The sequence below is a fragment of the Acomys minous genome, assembly GCF_964271855.1.
Source record: "Acomys minous genome assembly, chromosome: 3".
Lineage (NCBI taxonomy): Eukaryota > Metazoa > Chordata > Mammalia > Rodentia > Muridae > Acomys > Acomys minous.
Genome location: NC_140485.1, coordinates 59,752,844 through 59,771,437, shown reverse-complemented (window position 1 = coordinate 59,771,437; position 18,594 = coordinate 59,752,844). Strand labels below are relative to the sequence as shown.

General features: G+C 50.4%; 1 long non-coding RNA gene across 1 annotated transcript; it reads left to right on the top strand.

Annotated features, from left to right (window-relative positions):
• The first annotated feature begins 11,177 nt into the window (after window positions 1-11,177).
• On the top strand, window positions 11,178-18,156 carry LOC311594748. Its single transcript, XR_014778204.1, has 3 exons — window positions 11,178-11,629; window positions 14,034-17,513; window positions 17,558-18,156. It is a non-coding gene; the product is annotated as an uncharacterized lncRNA (long non-coding RNA).
• Window positions 18,157-18,594: the final 438 nt, after the last annotated feature.

Genomic DNA, 18,594 nt, shown 5'->3' with positions numbered 1-18,594 from the left:
CCAGAGCGTTTGTAATAAGCACTTTCGGTGATTTTTAAAAAGATAACAGTCCCTTTCCATGCTTTGATTAGCTAAGCCAGCTATGTTATTTTGAGAAAAATAATTAAGCTTAAAATCGTATAAACAGAACGTGCTTTGAAAATCTAAGACGCACCATGATTCAACTTCCTCCTGTCAGTATAGTATAAAGAATGCAGAAAACTTTGAAGAAATGTGCTCTGATTAGAATTTTGTTTAAACAAGACCATAACCTATTACTGGATTTTGTTGTTCGCTTAGTGTTCATGTAAATTGTATGGCAGAAGTGGGGTGGAGTGGGACAGGGTGGAAGCATTCCTCTAAAGCTTATACACAAGGACATGTGCCCTTTTTTAATGTCTGAGCACTTAGCAAGTCCTGACTCAACAAAGTTTGTGTACCCACACGCACATCATTCATGCACACACAGAGCAGTAAAAGAAAAAATGTTCTGAGTCTTAGTTGATGGCTAGGGTTGATAAATAGCCATCAGCTCTTTCTAGATCTCAGCCAATAGAAAGAAAATGACCACACCGTGGAGAAATCTGGCCCACTGGCTGCTCTTGTAAATAAAGTTTTATTGACACCCAGCCATGTTTGTGGCACCAGGCTGCTCTGGACTCTGACAGCAGAATTTCATAGCCACAGCCGACTGCAACCCTGGCTTCCAGGCTCTGCCGAGGAGCCTGAGCTTAGGACCTTTCCTTAAGTATTCTTCTTGGAAACCCAAGCTTACAGCAAACACATAGTGATGCTCCATGCCCTGTGCCAGAACAAACACATCAGCAGATGCTCCTGAGAGGTTTTAAGTAAGTGACGCCGAATGGTGGCTCATCTGGCTTTCCTCTGGTCTTGGGGTACACATTTACACATTCTTGCCTTGTAAGATGCTCTCCAGCAAATTGTTTCCAAAAGTAATAAAACACTCATGAGATATTCATGAATGCAGATTCAGCAATTAACAAGGAGAGCAAAGCATTACACTGTGTAGACATTTAATTAGACACGTGTTAGTACTGATATTGCCAACCTTTTTAGATATTTGTAAGACAGTTCCCCGCATCCCCCATGCCATCAGGTTATGGTCATTTTTCTAGGCCATAGACGTTGGGGTTCTGACATCCAGTGTGAAGAACAGTTGTTGGTGTCTTCATAGGAATTTCAGGAGTGGGGCACGGGAGCCAGCCCACTTCCCCATTTACATGCCCGTTGTGTACTGTCCTCTTTCCCTGCTGATGTCTGCAGGGTCCGTTCCTGGGTTTCAGCTGGCTGGTTCTTCCCACAGGTTCACACTCAAAGCGAAGACTGAGCAGCAGGGCTTCAATCCCGGTACACAAAGAGAACTCTGAAATGACCAAATCTACCCATGCCCCTGAGGTGGTTCCTGTCGGAGATGCCAGCACCAGGAAGCGTCCTCAAAAATCATTTACCTCCAGGAGTATCTCTATGTCCTCCCAAAAGAGAACGGTTCTTGCTGGTGGCAACAGAGTGTAAAAATAAGACAGCTATGGTAAATGCTTTCGGGGAAATGTACTTTTATTAAGAACCTTAGCTTCCAAACGACTGGCTAAGCCAAAGTAAGCTGCAGTCACTGATGTTAAAAAGTCATTTAATTAAATTAACCTATTTATTTTTGCACCAGGTAACCACCTGGGTTTCTGAGCTCCCCCAGCTGAGGCAAGTGCTTTGCTGGCCTTTAGGACTTGCTGCACGCAGAGCACCTTGCGGTTGGAAAAACTTTCATTTTCTTGTCCTGCATGGTGGGGAGCCCTGGGGGTGGGATGGGGTTGTCAGGAACAGGAGTCCAAGCCAGAGGAGTGAGGGGCTATCTGAAACACAGATGGGCAATTACACAAGCAAACATGCACACACGCAAACGGAAGCTCCCACCAAACTTTATTGGCAAGGGGGATATGATTATGTCCCTGTGAAGATGATGAGGTGATGGCCTTCCTCAAAGATGACCCAGCCAGCTGGCCAGGAGCCAGGGCAGCCCTGGATGGGGGGATTAGTGAGATCGAATCCCCTGTCTACCCGGCCACGGTCCTCTCTGCCATGAAGAAGTGACAAGTATTCCAGAGGCTTAACTCAAAATCCCTCAAGCTCTTCACCTAGAGGCTGCAGGAAGTCACACACCCACAGATACAGCTCAGGGAAGAAAAAAAAAACCCAAACCCTGCCATGCAAGGGCTGTCCATTCGGGCAGTGACATTTCCTGTCCTCCGGGCAGATTTGGACATGTGACTACATCCTCATCAATTTAGGTTATTTCTAGACGTATCTCTTCAGGGTGGAGGCAGCTTTCTCTTCACCATCTTCTCTTCCTCCAGGCAATGAGAGTGTGGTGGTTGGAGCTGAGGTAGGCATCCCACGCACAGGAAGTTAGATGGGAGAGATTCCTTGACCCCCCACGGGGCCCTTGCCCTCCTTCACTTCATCCCTGCACCACTGTGAGACTCAAAAAGAAATACTCCTCACTTAAGCTATTGCTGTTTTATAATTTCCATCACTTGAGGCCAAAACCAGTCTTAGCTGACACAAAATAGGGAAGGGAGTGGAGAGAACCAGCAGTAGCAGAACTTAAGCCTGTGGTGTTGGCTTAATGGATGTGTCCAGGTGGCAGGGACTCAGATACCAAGAGCGAGCATGCTTGTGACCCCAGCTATACAGGAACATAGCTTGCATAACATGGTCCTCGGGCCTCTTTTGAAAAGCAGCCTGTGTTCTGGATGGGCGTGCACAGGAAGCAGCATGGCACATTCCTGATGGAGGGCACATTAGTGGCTGCTTTTAGCACCATGCTAAGAGAGGGACAGGGACTTTGGCTAGTGTTGGCCAGGAGACAAGCAGGAATGAAAGAGACGCAGCTGTGCTAATAGGGCTGCTATGGCCAGCTCTGCAATCTGTATCCACCAAGAGCTGGGCAATTTGGAGGTTGAAAGGGATGAAAACAGGGGCTTCTGCGTCTTTCAAAGGACATCTGCCATCAGAGTGGGGCCTGCAACTCAGGACACTTAGCAGAAAACAAAGCCATCAGAGTGGTGCCTGCAACTCAATACACTTAGCAGAAAGCAAAACCAGCGCCCCATCCCAGTGTCTGGGGACCCATGTGAGCATCCTTGTAAGCATACTTCCTCCCCAGCTGTGGCTCAGGATGCCCCAGGGGTAAGTGCCATGGTGCAGGGTGAAGAAAAACCTGTCTACCACCCTCCTGCAGGGGAACTGGGGGTGGGGGTGGGGGTGGCCATCTTTGAGCATCACAGCCAGGATCAGTCATGCTGTTACCACCCTAGCTCCAGCCATCTTTGTGTCAGACAGTGCAGATCCTGTGTCTTCTACTCCATCCTCATCTAAGGACATGGGTGTGGACTTTCCATCCTCTTTGTATTTCTTGGGAGCACCTGTATGCACCCCTGTGTCCCCCATCCTTTGCCACCTCACCACCCACAGAAGCATCCTCACTCTCACAGACTGGGCTGGACTAAGGCCCAATCAGAGCCTGCAGTGAGCAGCTCACCACCCCTTTCCCACACGCCACCCTCCCTCCTGGTCCTTTGGTGGCCACTAGACTCCCGAGTTTCTAAATTTCCCTTATTTATAGAATTATAGACGTGAGATTATTTGGGTTATGAGGTTTGGAGACAGGCTCCCTTGGATCTGCTTAATTTTAATGCCTGTCTTCTCCATGGAGACCCCAAGAGCCCTGAAGGAGGAGCTGTGAGCCGGGCCCCTGGGACCTTGCATTGCTCGGGTTTGCTCGGGTTTGCTGACTGAATGGGCTACCCAGAGGAGCAGCGCTGGCTGGCTGGCACCTGTGTCTCACAGGAAGCAGAAAAGATGGTACCGGAGAGTGCGGCCCCCAGGATGGGTGGGAAGTTCACCAGCCAGGCTGGTGCAGGGCCACCCCACAGCTGGGGTGAAAGCCCAGACAGGACTCCAGGTGAGGCTCCTGGTCCAGGCATGGCTCGTGTGCACAGCGTGCTTTAGGCTGAGAGGTGTGGCTGGCGAGGGGAAGACTGCACACACACGGCCAGGGTCGGTCACGCTGTTCCCACCCTAGCTCCAGGCATTTTGCTCTTGATTCCTGCTTTGTTTTGTTTGGTTTTGCACAGCTTTTTTCCTCATTTGGAAAAACCAGTTTGTAATGTTACTTGTCAATCAAGACTTCAGGTACTGTGGCCTCTGTCGGGCCTGATGGTGTGGTGGCACACAGTTTTAGTGAGTGTTAACACTGAGCTCATCAGAAGCCAAGTAAGTCTGACACAGCCAGGACAATCCAGAAACTGTAATTAATAAACAGACAACCACGAAGGTCTGATTGCTATGAGGAGGGGAGCCAGGGTGGTTGAGTCTGATTAGTCAGGGCGGTCACTACCTGCGGCTGTAACAGACAAGTGTACACAGGGTCTCACAACCCAGAAAGCCCTCTGACAGCAGTGGGCCAGGATGTGACCACATTGGATCCTCGTGTTCACTGTGACATGGGCAAAAATAAGGACGGCCCTTGGTCAGTGCCTTATTTTCAGGGTGGCTGGGTGGGACTACCTGCACATCGAAGGCTTGCCCTGTGTCCCCCGTCCCCACCGAAGATGGATTCTACCATTGCGTTTGCTTGTCAGAGTTAATTCAAGAGTGGATCGTGGCAATGTGGCCATCATCACACATTTCCAACTCTTGTGTTCTACAGATCAACCGCTAGGGGAAGCGCCTGGTGTAAGAGCATAAGGTGCCAGCCTTCGGGGCTGGGGCTTTATACCCGTTCATTAAAAAGAAATATATATATGTCCGGGAGTGGTGACACACTCCTGTAATCCCAGTACAGAGGCAGAGACAGGTGGATTTCTGTAAGTTTGAGGTCAGCCTGGTCTACATAACAAGTTCTAGACCAGCCAGGATTTCCCAGTAAGAAGCTTCTGTCTCTGTCTGTCTGTCTCTCTGTCTGTGTCTCTGTCTCTGTGTCTGTCTCTGTCTCTGTGTCTGTCTGTCTGTCTGTCTGTCTGTCTGTCTGTCTCTCTCTCTCTCTCTCTCTCTCTCTCTCTCTCTCTCTCTCTCTCTCACACACACACACACACACACACACACACGCACACTCAACAGATCAGAGGAGACAGCTGCTTTCCCAGAAGAAGACCCAGGTTCAATGGTTTCTCAGCCACTCTTCATCTTTTTTTGAGACAGTTTCTCACTGAACATGGGCTCTGCAGTATCAGCTGACCTAGGCAGCCACCAAGCCCAGGGATCTGCCAGTCGCCGTTGCTGCCCACCTCTGCCACCAGAGACAGTGCTGGTACTACAGATATGCCATTCCGTGCCTGGCTTTTATGTGTCTTCTGGGTCCACGTTCAGGAGCTCATGTTTGCAAAGCAAATACTTTGCACACTGAGCCAGTTCCTCCACCCCTATATTTTAGCTCAAATAGGTAACAGTTAATGGTAATTAGTGTGTGGCACTTGTGACTGCACATTTGATGACTTCCTCTGAGGGGACCTGAACAAAAGCTCTGCTAAGCCCAGACAGGGCACAACCACCTGACCATAGGACCAATTCCATTGGAGCACAGTTTGGGGGAATGGGTGACTCATTGGGGTGACTTGCAAGAATGTGGGAAAGGGGTTACTTACATCAGTGTGGGCAACTATAGATGGCTACTACACTGTTGAAGAAGAGCCCCTTCTCCTCAGCAACATTGCTGTGAGGGGGGAGCGTTGGCAGCCCAGATGTGAAGGTTTTGTTTAAGCTATATATGTAAATTCATACACATAATTGTGTGTGCCATGGCCTATTTTTAGATAAAATAACTAATAGCGTGATTCCTTATGACTTTTCAGACATCCTTTCTGCTACTAACCCTCCTTGGGGAGGGGCTCCTACCACAACAGGGAACGTTAGGTGGCACAGGGTCCTCAGGGCCTTGTTTGAGTTATCACAGCTTTTCTGACTTCAAGACCTTACTGGCTTTGCCACGAGGGTGGAGAGCGTTCCACAGCAGAATACTTAAGGGATAACCTATATACACTCAGATTTGGGAAGGAATCTATGGCGCTAGAGCAGATGAAAACCAGGACAGCGGCAGACTGCAAACCCAGGCCAGAGAGTTCGCTGGGTGCTGTCACCGTCCAGGCTGTGTGTGATTTCCTCTGCAGGTCTATAAACCAGTGGACTCAGAGTGGAGGTAGCCTGTGTACCACCCCCAACCTTCTCCCAACCCCATCTATCCCCCTTCCCCTCCTCCCACCCTCCCAGCCTCCCATCCCCCACCACAGACCATACCATTGCTGGAGCTATCAGGAGCAGCGATAAGGCTAGGCTATTCCCAGGACTACTCCGGAGGAGCCTGTGCTCTGGGGGAAAGGTCAGGAGGCGAAGGGTCACAGGGCTAGCCAGGAAAATTTTAAATTAGGCGTGGGAACAGGCGAAGCCCAGAGCAGGGAACAGAGTGCAGGAATGTTCTGGCCCTTCTCTTGACTGACATCTGTGCTGAGCCTCACAGCCGAGGCCTGGCTGACAGTGGCTAAAAATACCTGGGCTGGGCCTGGAGATCTCACACAGGAAGCTGCTATTTAGAGTGCTGTCCACAGAGCTGGTTGTAGCAGGGCCCTGGTTGGGCAGGATGCCTGAACTGTTGCCAAGTGTGGCCAGCTCGGGCCGTGTCGGCAGGGCCGTCTCTGCCAGGACCTCTCCAGCAGCTGGGCTCAGATGAGACTTGGCCTGAGCTATCAGACAGGAGCTAGGTAGTTCCACTGGCTCATCAGCAGGTGTGCTGGGCAAGTTCGGAATGGAGCACCACAAAAGCGTGGTGGCCTAGCTTTATGGAACACCTTTGCAGTCTCTGCACCACTCCAGCCCTTGCTCTCTGTCCCTCCCTCATGGAGCAGGTGCAGACAGAAGAGAGTTGTCTAACATAGGGGGTGGCACTGAAGGTAGAAAGGAGGAAAGCTCGGGACTCGTAACTAGGGTGTGCACTGGCTTGGCTGGTCCTGTAACTAATTCCTATGCACAAGTCAGTCAGTCGTTTACAGAGCAGGGAAGTTGCTGTTGCACACAGTGTTTCTTTCTTTCTTTCTTTCTTTCTTTCTTTCTTTCTTTCTTTCTTTTTTAGCTTTTAAATAAATATTTAATGAAGTAAGTAAATGAAGTTAATACAAAGGAAACAATCATGTTAAGGGAAGTTACAGGCCTCTCCCTCTCCACAAAGATTTCTCTGTGGTTATTATGATATTACACTAGGAATAAAATAAAAAGCGAAGGGGAGAAATGTCTCTTTTATTCATGTCAGAAAATGCTAAGTGCTGAAATGGGCAACCTCTGAGAATCGCTGATAGTTCTGAAATATGAGAGGCGGGTAGAATTCAGACAATTCAGAGAACAGAAGAAGCAAGCATGGGGGCCCTAGGCAGGCTCATGGAGAGGGTGAAGTGAGGAGAGAGGGGAAGCCATTGCATCCAAAGATCATGGCGTCCTTCCTTCCTTCCTTCCTTCCTTCCTTCCTTCCTTCCTTCCTTCCCTGGCAAAGGCCACCAACATCTTTGTGGATGGTTACGATCTACTCTAGACAGTTTAAAACAGAGCCCATGCCGGGTGGTGGTGGCGCACACCTTTAATCCCAGCACTCGGGGGGCAGAGGCACGTGGATCGCTGTGAGTTCGAGGCCAGCTTGGTGTACAAAGTGAGTCCAGGACAGCCAAAGCTACACAGGGAAACCCTGTCTCGAAAAACTAAAAGATAAAAAAAATAAAAATAAAACAGCCCATGCTTAACTGATGTCCTGTCTAACTATTACAATTAATTCGATGACCAATAAATCAGCTGTTGTATCTCAAGGAAAAAGTAAACTCACAGTGTTTCTTTAATGCCTCAATGGCGGCTTTACTGAGAGTTTAGTAAGTCCTGGGCACTGTGCACAGAGCTACTCAGCTCACAGCCCTGTGGAGGGTGCGCATGCGCAGATCTTCACTGCCAGATCTGCTCCAGGATGTAAGATGAACAGTTGCCATTCACACAGCTGCCCAGCCAACAGACAGTGAAACTGGGACCTGGTTCTTGGTCACCTGCCTTGGTTGACTCTCCTGGGCCTGCAGCATGGCTCTTTTCCAGGGGGTTGAGTGACCCTTAGCGTGAAATATCACTCCAGGCTGGGCTTGAGCGGAGCTGGCTGGGGTCCCTCACACACCTGCCTGAACTGCCTACAACTCACCTCCTTCTGAAACCCCTACCAAAGGTATGCTCCTCTGAGCGACTGCTGTGTCACAGGCAGCATCGGAGAAACCCCAAGAGTGCCAGTGAAGAGTCTCCCTAAAGCTCTGGCCACCTGGATGCTACCCTGACTCTTTGGAGGAACAAGGCATCCGTCTGGCTTCCTACAAAATGTGACTTCAGATCACATCGCTCACTGGCCAGCATCGGTGCTGGAGAGGTGCCAAGGCTTGATGAAAGGGAGCCATTGGCAAAGTGAGAAGTGTGTGTGTGTGTGTGTGTGTGTGTGTGTGTGTGTGCACGCCAGAGGTCAACCTCAGGTAGCATTTCTCAGGAACCATTCATTTTATTTTTCTGAGACAAGGCCTCGCCTTGGCTTGGAGCTTCCTAGTAGACCAGGTTTGCGTCCCACTGAGTCCCATGCATCCTCCTGTCCCCCAAGTGCTGGGGTTATGAGCGTACAATGCCATGTTGGTTTTTTACACACCTGTCTGCATGTCTTCCTGATGTTGAAGTTGACCTGCAATTATGTCACTCCATGCTACAGGAGAATGCTGCCACAGGAAAGTGTATCCTGTGGTGGCTTGAATAAGAACAGCCCCTATAGACTCATGTATTTGGACACTTGGTCCCCAGTTGGTTGAACTGTTTGGGAAGAACTAGGAGGCGTGGCCTTGTTGGAGGGGGCGTGTCCCAGGCTCAATTTCTCTCGGCCTCAGCTTGTGGTGTAAGGTGTGAGCTGTCTGCTGCTGTCCCAGAATCCTCCCTGTCTGCCTGACACCGTGCTGCTTACCATGATGGTCATGGGCTCATTCTCTGAAACTGTAAACCCCAAATAAACCCTTTCTTCTATCCATTGCCTTGGTCATGTTGCAGCAATAGAAAGTAACTAAGACAGAGCTCAATGCCATTTGCTCTCAAGTGTGTGAGATGAGGAAGTGGCAGAGCTCGCTATCTGGGTAGTGAGAGGTGTTGATCCGGCTGGTTATGGGGACAGTGCCCTGGTGACAGATGACAGGGTGGTGGCCACTGAAAGGCATGTTTCTCTCCCGATGGCGATCATCACAGAAGCAGCTCTGAGATGGAGACGTGCCTGGTTTGAGGGAGCCCTTCAACACAGGTGAACTGGGAGCATGACTATTTGGGGTCCCCACTGTGCCTTGGGCCCCATCTTCTTTTCTGTGTGCACATGTATGTGTAGGTGTGTTCATATGTGGATGCATGTACATTTCACAGGCCAACATTGTGTGTCAGTCCTCAGGAGCAATCACCTCATTTTGTGAGACATGGTGTCACAGCTGGCTCTGGGGGTGTCACTGACTAGGCTAGGCTGGGCAATGAGCCCCAGGAACTCTTCTCAGTGCTAGGGTTGCAGGTGTACACCCCCGTGTCTGGCTTTTTATGGCGGTGCCAGTCATTGAACACTGGTCATCCTGTGCCAACATCTTACCAGCTGAGCCCTCACCCATCCTCAGATCCTCAACTGCACAGACATCTGAGGTCAAGGCTAGATAGAAATCTGATTTTCCTTCTATTCCGCTGTAGTACAGAGTCGAATAATGCACACTTTAGCGACAGATTCCGGAGCTGTGTTCACGTTCCGTTTACTCAGAGAAATCCTTACTGAGCAGGGATGTCGTTAACTAATAATTCAGGGTTAGTAACCTTCAATCAGCCGTGATTAAGGAACTTGTACAGCTGAGTGTCGTGAGGCTAGCACGGCATTCTGAGTACTTATGGCAAGATCTGCTTACACCATCCATCTTTCCTTTGCTACAGTGCCCTTAACTAATAATTCCAGATGGAAGGACTTCAAATCGAGCGTTGGGCTGAGGGTCGGGGTAGGACTAGGGCAAACTCTCGATGGCTATAAAAATAATTTTATTGCAAACTGTCCTCAGATGGGTGACATTTATTTAGCTTTAAAGTGCAGGCGTTATTCTGATGCTTCGAAGGCCATTTTTACTCCATTGGCAGGGCGGTTCACATCTGCTGTGCCAGAGACCAGGGCAAGTGTGAGTTTCACGGGTGGGGGCAGGGCGGTAGCCCTCCTCAGAATGGAAAGGCCCCACACGCCCCCTGGTGGTGCCTAATGGAAGTACATCTCAGATCAACAAACTGCCCTCATCGCTCCTTTGCGTGTTGAGTTCCAGGGGATGCAGAGAAGCTTGTTGTCACGTTGAGAAAGGAGGATGGCTTCATCTAGCTTGCCTGAAAGATTGTCATAAGTTTAAAACCTACACCCTCCACTGGACCCCGGCGTGGGCACCAGCCATCAGCGTTCCTCCAACCTCCTCTCAGTGTAGGATTTGACACAGTCTGAAATTGGGGGGACAGGTTCAGTCACAGAAGTGGGGTAAGAAGACATTCTGGGAAGATGGTTTTCCAGTCTCTCTCTGGGGCTGAGGGCAGCGGTAGCAGGCAGGTAAGCAAAGACTGGGGGGCCTCCACAGATCTACCGGGTGGAGGGCAGTGAATCTGGGCTGAGGATAAAAAGTGAAGAAGCAACAGGCCGAGTTTTCAGAACCAAAGGGAAGTTAGAATTGAGCCACTGGGAAGCCCGAAGCCCGGAGTTCTGGCTAAGGGGTCGGTGGAAGGGCGGCTGGCAGCAGCACCATTGGGAACAGCAACCGAGAGATGCACTTCATTCCCAGACCTGTGAAGGTCCCTCAGAACCTGCACAGTCCGCTCTGAGCTCTGCTGGGAATGGGGCCCATCTGACCTCGTTCTCCCGGCCCCCACAGGCCCGGGCCCCACAGAAACCGTTTTGTGTGGTGGAAGCCTGCTCTCAACTGTAGGGAGATCACACCCCCACTTCTACAGCAGGGCTGTCTGGCTTACCCAATCCCGGAAGTGAGTGTCTCTGAGCTTCTCTTGTAGTAAGAGGTTGTAACTTCCTGTGTTAGAAGGAGGGTCACAGTAGCATTGTGGCCACCAGGCTCACTTGTGCAGAGTCATGGCGGGGGACACAAATATGAGCTCTGTCTGCACGCAGGGGACAGAGATCCGAGTCAAACGTGAATGAGAGAAGAGAAAATAAACTTGAACTTACCATGAAAACCTAGGCTCTCCCTTTAAGATCTCGGGTTCTGAAGAGGCCGCCCACACCCACAGGGCCCCACACAGCAGCGGAGAAGTGTTTTTTACAATTCAGCTGTGTCTGGGTGTCTGCCAAGAAGGAGGTGACACATTTGTGTCAAGGACCTGGTGGATTAGCAGCTGCGTAGGCAGCTTCCCAGAAGACAGGCTAGCCCAGCCGGTGGAGTTGCTACAGGAGTTGCTGCAGGAGACGGACCAGGCAGAGATCTGACCAACAGCGTCAGGATGGAAGTGTTTCCTTTCCTGTAAGTCAGACTGCACCACGTGCCAGTGTGTTAGGAAGCCAGAGAGTGTCTTCACCTGCCCACTAGGCATTCTGGTAAGAAAACACCCAAAATGTGAAATATATGACAAATATAGAAATGAAAAAAATATAGCAAAAGACAGGCACACCTGGGAAAGGAAGTCACGTTGTCCTGCAGACAGGTGCGGGCCTTCTGTTTCTACTCCTTGGGCTGGAGCTACCCACAGCTGTGGTTTGTGTGGGTCCAAGGACACATATGAGCAGAGCATGGGATGCTGGCAGAGGCAGTGGGTTCAGAGCATCGGGCCCTGAAAGGTGCGGCTCTGTGACTGAGGGCTGCAACTGCAAGTCTGACTTGTAGTGCTACAGCTGTCCCTCACAGTGCCCACTAAGCCAGTGGGGACCTCACCGGGTGATGGACTGAGGACGGAAGACAGAGCCACATTTACATCAACAGTATGAAGACAGCAGCCAGGAGAGAGACATGACACCAGACACAAGACACCCTGCTCCCCTTAGCATCCCCAGTAACATTCTGGGCAGGAAGAGGTGTTCCAGAGAAGTCTGGGTTGCCTAGTTACTTTGGCTGGAACCTGCAGGACAGGCTGGCCAAGAGGGTAGGACTGCAGGGGAGGACCTCAGGGGAGGACTATGGGGGAAGAGTGTGGAAAGAGGACTGTGGGGGAAGAGTGTAGGGGGAGGACTTCAGGGGAGGACTGCGGGGGAGGACTGTATGGGAGGATTGTAGGTGGAAGCTGATCAAGGAGTCAGCCATAGAAGAGCTAAAGGGATACTTGCTTTCATGAGAAGAGTCTAAGCCAGCACTTGCTACTGTGGACCAAAGAGTCCTGGCCCTATGGGTCAAGGTGGCTGGGAGAGAGTGCATTGTAGGTGGGTTACAGATAGTATACCAAGGTGGGACTAAGGTCACCTCAGGATTTTACAGCTAGAAGTGTCTTTACTGGCAAATTTTTTCAAAATGTTAAAAATAATGATGATGGCGTTGCTGATGGTGATATAGCAGGGGCTATATTAAGTTCATTTTAAGAAGGATTTGTGTGTGTGTGTGTGTGTGTGTGTGTGTGTGTGTGTGTGTGTGTGTGTACATGAGTGCAGTGCCAACCCAGGCCAGAAGAAGGGGGCCATACTTCCTGAAGCTGGAGTTACAGATTGTTTTATGCTGCCAACATGGGTGTTGGGAACTGAACTGTAGTCCTTGAAATGAGCAGCAAGTGCTGTTAACAACCATCTCTCTATTACTTAAAGTTCATCTTGACGATGCTGTGTGTTACACACTGCACGGCAGGGTTCTCTAGAGAAACAGAGCTCATGTGCTCCAGCTGGTCTGACAATGAAATATCAAGGTCAAGTCACAAAGCTTAAACTGGAGAAACAAAATGTCTAGGCATTCACTGCTTGCTGGCAAATGTGCCCCCCTCCTCCCATTCTGCCCTTTCTGCTTGCCCAACACTCGCGATCTCTCTGTGTAGGGGAAATTACTCTTCTCTATGGGGTCTCCAGTTGACTGTTAGCCACATGATTCAAACTAGCCAATCAGAGTGCCCCACTGCTCCAGGATGCAGCAAGCATGCAATGGGTAAGTCTCTAATCACTGACTGTGGAGAACCCTGGAGCTGTGGGCCAGCCTTGCCTCCTTTGTGGGTTCATCTTCCTGAGAGGCCAGGACATCAGATTGGAGAGATGGAGGGGGCAGGGGCGGGTGCAAACTCCTGCCTCTGGCTTTGCTTGAAGGCCCTCTGTTTTGTTTAGTTCTGTTTTGAGTTCTCAATTTCCACACTGATATCCCTTTAATTCGTTTAAATTTAGTTTAGATTTTTGTCCCTCATAAGATCCTAACCCATTATTTTCCACTGTTCCTCTTTCTTCTCTCCTGTTCTTGCCTTTCCTTCTCACCCCACGCTTTCTTCTCTTTCTCCCAGTATCCCGTCTCTCACTGTACCTATCCCATCTGTACACCCCCAGCTTCAGTGGCGTCCTCAGCTCACAGGCTAGATTTGACTCCAGGTCATTTAAAGTGATAACTGCGAGCTCATTTCAAGGCTTGCTGGCACAGTAACGGCAAAGACCAAGACGCATCCCCCTGTCTTGATCAAAGCATCTGACAGCCCGAGTCCATCCGGCTCAGGGCCTACCTGACTGGCCCCAGCCTCACAGCACCACAGATGGGGTGAGCATGGCCTTCATCAGATCTTTTGGGTCTGACACCAGAGGAGTCCTCTGTGCAATCACAGACATAGGACATCATCTATCTCCTGAGGTCTAGGGAGTAGTGTATAGCTCCCATCCCAGAGCGGAGACAGCATAGACCACACTGGCTTTCTGCACTCTCAGAGGGTGGGCTGCCTGGCTGGAGCAGCAAGTTCTGGAGAAAGTGGATTAGGGGCAGAATGTACCTCGATTGTCCTTTGCATAAATATTTTTTAAAAATTGTTTTATTTTACATGCTACCTATGTATAGGTGCCTAATGTGGACAGATGAGCGAGCGTGTTTGACGTCCTGCAGCTGGAGTCACAGGATGCTGCAAACTACCTGACATGAGTGCTGAGCACTGAACTCCAGTCCTACAGATAAGCAGTCTGTGCTCCTGGATGCTGAGACATCTCTCCAACCTCACCATTTATCCTTCCATGCTACGTGGTCCACAACGCACTCACTCACCCACGCAGCCATTCCTTCAGGTGCTCACTGAGAACTTCCCTGTGGAAGACAAGGCTCCCTGCCCCCCACCCCCCAAGGATGGTCCAGGAGGCAAGAGTGGGTGTAACCCTAACCCTGAATCTTGGCAGATGCAGGAAGCTGGGGGAGGGGCAGGAAGAAGAGCTGAACTCATGGAACTCAAGAGAGAGGCCTGCCAAGCAGAGCGCTCCAGGTGTGTAATATCGGAGATATGTTGTGACTGATGCTACATGTGGCCTCCTGTCTTCATGGTCAACGTCTTAGGGCAAAATGTGTCCTCACGAGACTTCTGCTTGGCCCACCCTGGGCACCCCTGATAGAATCAGAGCCCGCTCCTGTCTCGCGCATATTAACCATGAGAAGCAGCTGGGGTCCAGTCTCCAGGGAGTCAGGCCACGGCTTGGAATATCGCACCATCACCAAAAGTAAGAAGATATTTTATCATCAGGAACAACTGCGGCATTAGCTGCTTTTTTCCTCTCTGACCTGAGCCTTGACAGAAGCAACTTAAGGGACAGGCTTATTTTAGCTTGCAGCTTGAGGGTGCAACCCACCATGGCGCCTTGCGTGCTTCCATCTACGGTTGCGAGATCAAGAGGTGACTGCTCATATCTTGGTGGATCAGGAAGCGGAGAGCTTGGGGTCAGGCATGAATCACCTTTGCCCTCCAAAGGCCACCCTGGCCACCTGAAGCCTCCACCCCTCCACACACACACCCCACCTCCAGTCCCCAGCACCACAAGCTGAGGACCAAGTAAGTGTTCAAACACCACACAAGCCTGTGGGGAGCATTTCCCATCCAAACTGTAACTACTAGCAATAAACCGTTAGGGGAATATGAGGATATATCTTTATATGCTTCTAGTTTTGTCAAAGCCCAAAATGTTTGTATGAGTGTAAACGACTAGAAAGGAGTGTGGTAAAAAAAAAAATGTTTATGGTGCCTGGACTCTGCTTCATGATTTTCTACAATTTCCTACATCGTATGTGTCCCAAGAGTACATGCCATCATCAGAACCTCTGAGAAAAGTTATGTGTGACCCAGTTTGGCTCAGGCATGCGAGAATCACTGCTTACGTACCGTAGCACTCTCTGCCCATCGCACACTGGTCTGCAGGGCATGAGGAGACTTAGGGATGCGGCTCCTGTGGCTTCCACGGTTTCTCTCTGGGATTGACAGTGGGTAGTCGGCTGTCCCATGGATGCTTGGTGTCCGTTCCCCTCTTCAATAGTAGTTTGTTAAGGAACCACTGTGAACAAGTTTCCATAAAACTACAGCAACAAAACAAGAAAACGTATTGTGGTGGCACAGGCCTGTCAGCCCAGCTACTTGGGAAGTTGAGGCAGGAGATTCACAAGTTCAAGGCCAAGCCGGGCAACTTCATGAGAACCTGTCTCACTCTTTTTAAAAAGTAACTTCTCATGTGTGTGGGTGTTTTGCCTGCATGCATGTCTGTGAACATTCTGCCTGCTCTTGGGGTTTTCTCATCCTGCTACAGTGGCTGCTGAGGCAGACAGCGGGTCTGGGCAAGGATCTGCCTCGGCTCCTAGCATCGTCGTGTCTAATGTTACATGAAAGCTGCAGGTACCCGTTTGATCCTCCAGAGTTTGCCCACTTGTTGGCAGGCTATGCGGGAAAACAGGACAAGATCACTCACCTTCCAGCCCTGGTCACAAGACTTCGCCTGGACTTCCCTAACCTCTGTGTCCACAGCTACCCAAGAGCAGGGTCCTGTTTGTCCTGCTCCCCGCTCTATCCCCAGAGCTAGTTCCTTGACTTGTAGCAAGTTACCCACTCCTCTGTGACACAGACTCCTCATTTCTAGGGTGATGATGCTACTTGGAGGAAGAACCTTGGCCACACAGGGGTCTCGTGTGAGTTTGTGCTTGCAGTGGACAGGTCACACACACTATGTACCGCCCAGCTGTTTACTGTTGCTGTTGAAATTATTGTGGTCAGAGGCCAATGTCTCCACCTACATGGACCCTGCAAAGTCCTGGCTTCTCAGTGACTTTCCTGCCATGAACCCTACAGTCTCCTTCTGCCTGCTGACCTGGCTCTGGGGTGAGGTCTTCTGCCAGCTGCCCCCTCCATGACTCATCTCCTCCCCATCGCTCTGTGGCCAGGGAGGTTGGCAGCTGGTTTCTTCACAATCAGGCTGACCCAGCAGGAAGCTGTGGCTTCTGTTTGCATCCGGTTCGGCCACCAATGACATGGCATGACTGCACCCCGTGTCTTGTGAAATGGACAGGGACCTTAGCACCCAGCACCACCAAGTCATCTTAGAACCACCAGTGACCCTGGAATGACACGCTGTGGGGAAAGGCCTCCTCTGGGGGTCAAATCTCTTCAGGCCCTGGATGCACAACTCTGCTCTACAAACAACTGGACTGATGGTGACATTGTAATGCATCACAGAAGCTGTTTAATACCTTTAAAGAAACGGGAAATGGAGTTCCCGTGTCTGCTGGTGCTGAAAATGGAGGATAATGACAGAATTATTAAAAACTGTCTTCTCTGCCTCAGACTAATTGCCTGTGGTCCATGAGGCTGCCTCAGAAATCCAGATGGGAGGTGCTGATTTCTAGGCCTGGGAGATAGGCATCTGAACACCTCAGAGTCCAAACCATGGGTGTGTGTGATCTGGAGCAGTGACCCATTAGCTCGGGACGTGCCACTCTGGGTTCCGGATAGACTCTACTCTCGGAGTGTCTGAGGTCCCATTTGCAGGAAAGCATGGCTGGTGACAGCCCTGCCATTTGAGGACAGAGCTGTGAGGCCCGAGGCAGCCCCACAGCCACAGAGTTGGGAAGGTGGAGGAAGGGAAGTGTGTTTGTCTCTTGCAGGATTTCTTCAGAGCCTTTAGTAAGATGGTGACAGGCATCTGTATCAGACAGTGTCGGGAGCTTTCCCTCGGTACACTTATGAGAAGTTGAGGCGCAGAGGCATGCTCAGTCAGAGGCATCAGACATTCACCTTAGCCTGGTGTGTGCCCCACACTGTCCTCTGACTGCTCAAGAAGGCCCCAGCAGAGACCAAGCCCCAACCTCCTGGAAATAAACCATGGAGGCTCTGAATGGTACAGAAGCTTCCAGAGCTGGGAGACAATTTGCTGAAGGCTCCTCTCTGTCCCTCTGGTGGGGTGTCAGGCTGGGGTGAATGGGGTTCCCCCACCAATTGTGCAATTATGGGTAAACTATGCCCTCAAATTCCCCATTGCAGGGGCTCAGATGTCAGCCCCATCACTCGGCAGCTGTGTGGTTTCAGAAATTTTATTCAAACTTTCTGTGTCTGAATCATCCAGGTTCTTGGAGTTAATGTCGAGTGTAATTTCAGTCAGTGGATGCAAACTATGGGGAAATCTTTGAACCACCTATAAAACAGCTCTATTGCACATGGGTAGCGTTTAGAGCCTGCTGCACTTTGTCCTGAGAGACAGGTCAGCCTTGAACCCTGTTGTAGACAGAGAGGGTAATGTGTCCCGCCTAGATGGAAACAGCGAGTTTCTCCAGTGCAGTTCAGCCAATGACCAGCAGATGGCAGAAGTAAGCCAGGAACAGAGCCTGGCCCCGCCCAGCTGGTTAGAGAAATTGTCTGCAAGATCGCAATGGTTAGCTTTGTCAACTTGATAACTCCTACAATCACCTGGGAGAGAGCTCCAATGAGGACTTATTTACGCCAGGTTGGCCTGCGGGCGTGTCTCTGGAGGGTTGTCTTGGTTATATTAATTGATGTGGGAACGTGTGGTTGGCACCATTTTCCAGGCAGGGGCTCAGGGCTAAGAGCAGAGAAAGAGAGGGAGCGCTAGCAAAGCGTCCCTTTACCTCTCTGATCACGCCTGTGGATGTGATGTGACTGGTTGCTCCAAGTTTCTGCCTTGACTTCCCCACGATGATGGATGATCGAACATAACGTGAGCTTGTGAGCTAAGGACAGCTTTGCCCCTAGGCTGCTTCCAAAAATAAAGACTTACTTATTTTATGTGTGTGGCTGTTCTTCCTGCACGCATGTCTGTGCAGTGTGTGTGTGTGTGTGTGTGTGTGTGTGTGTGTGTGTGTGCCTGTCTCCTGAGGCCAGAAGAGGGCTCTGGATTCCCTTCATGTGGGTGCTGGGAATTAAACCCAAGTACCCAGGAAGAGCAGCCGGTGCTCTTAACCACTGAGGCATTTCTTTAACACCTCACCCCAAGTTGATTTCTGTCGGTAGCTTTATTGTAGTGACAGGAATCAAATGAGGAGCAATTGTTTGGTGACCTCCCATGCAAGATTATAGTCATCTTTCATTCAGGATGAGCCCTGGGCTGGAGGGCTCACTACCAGGTGGATCCCCTGCTGGCACTGA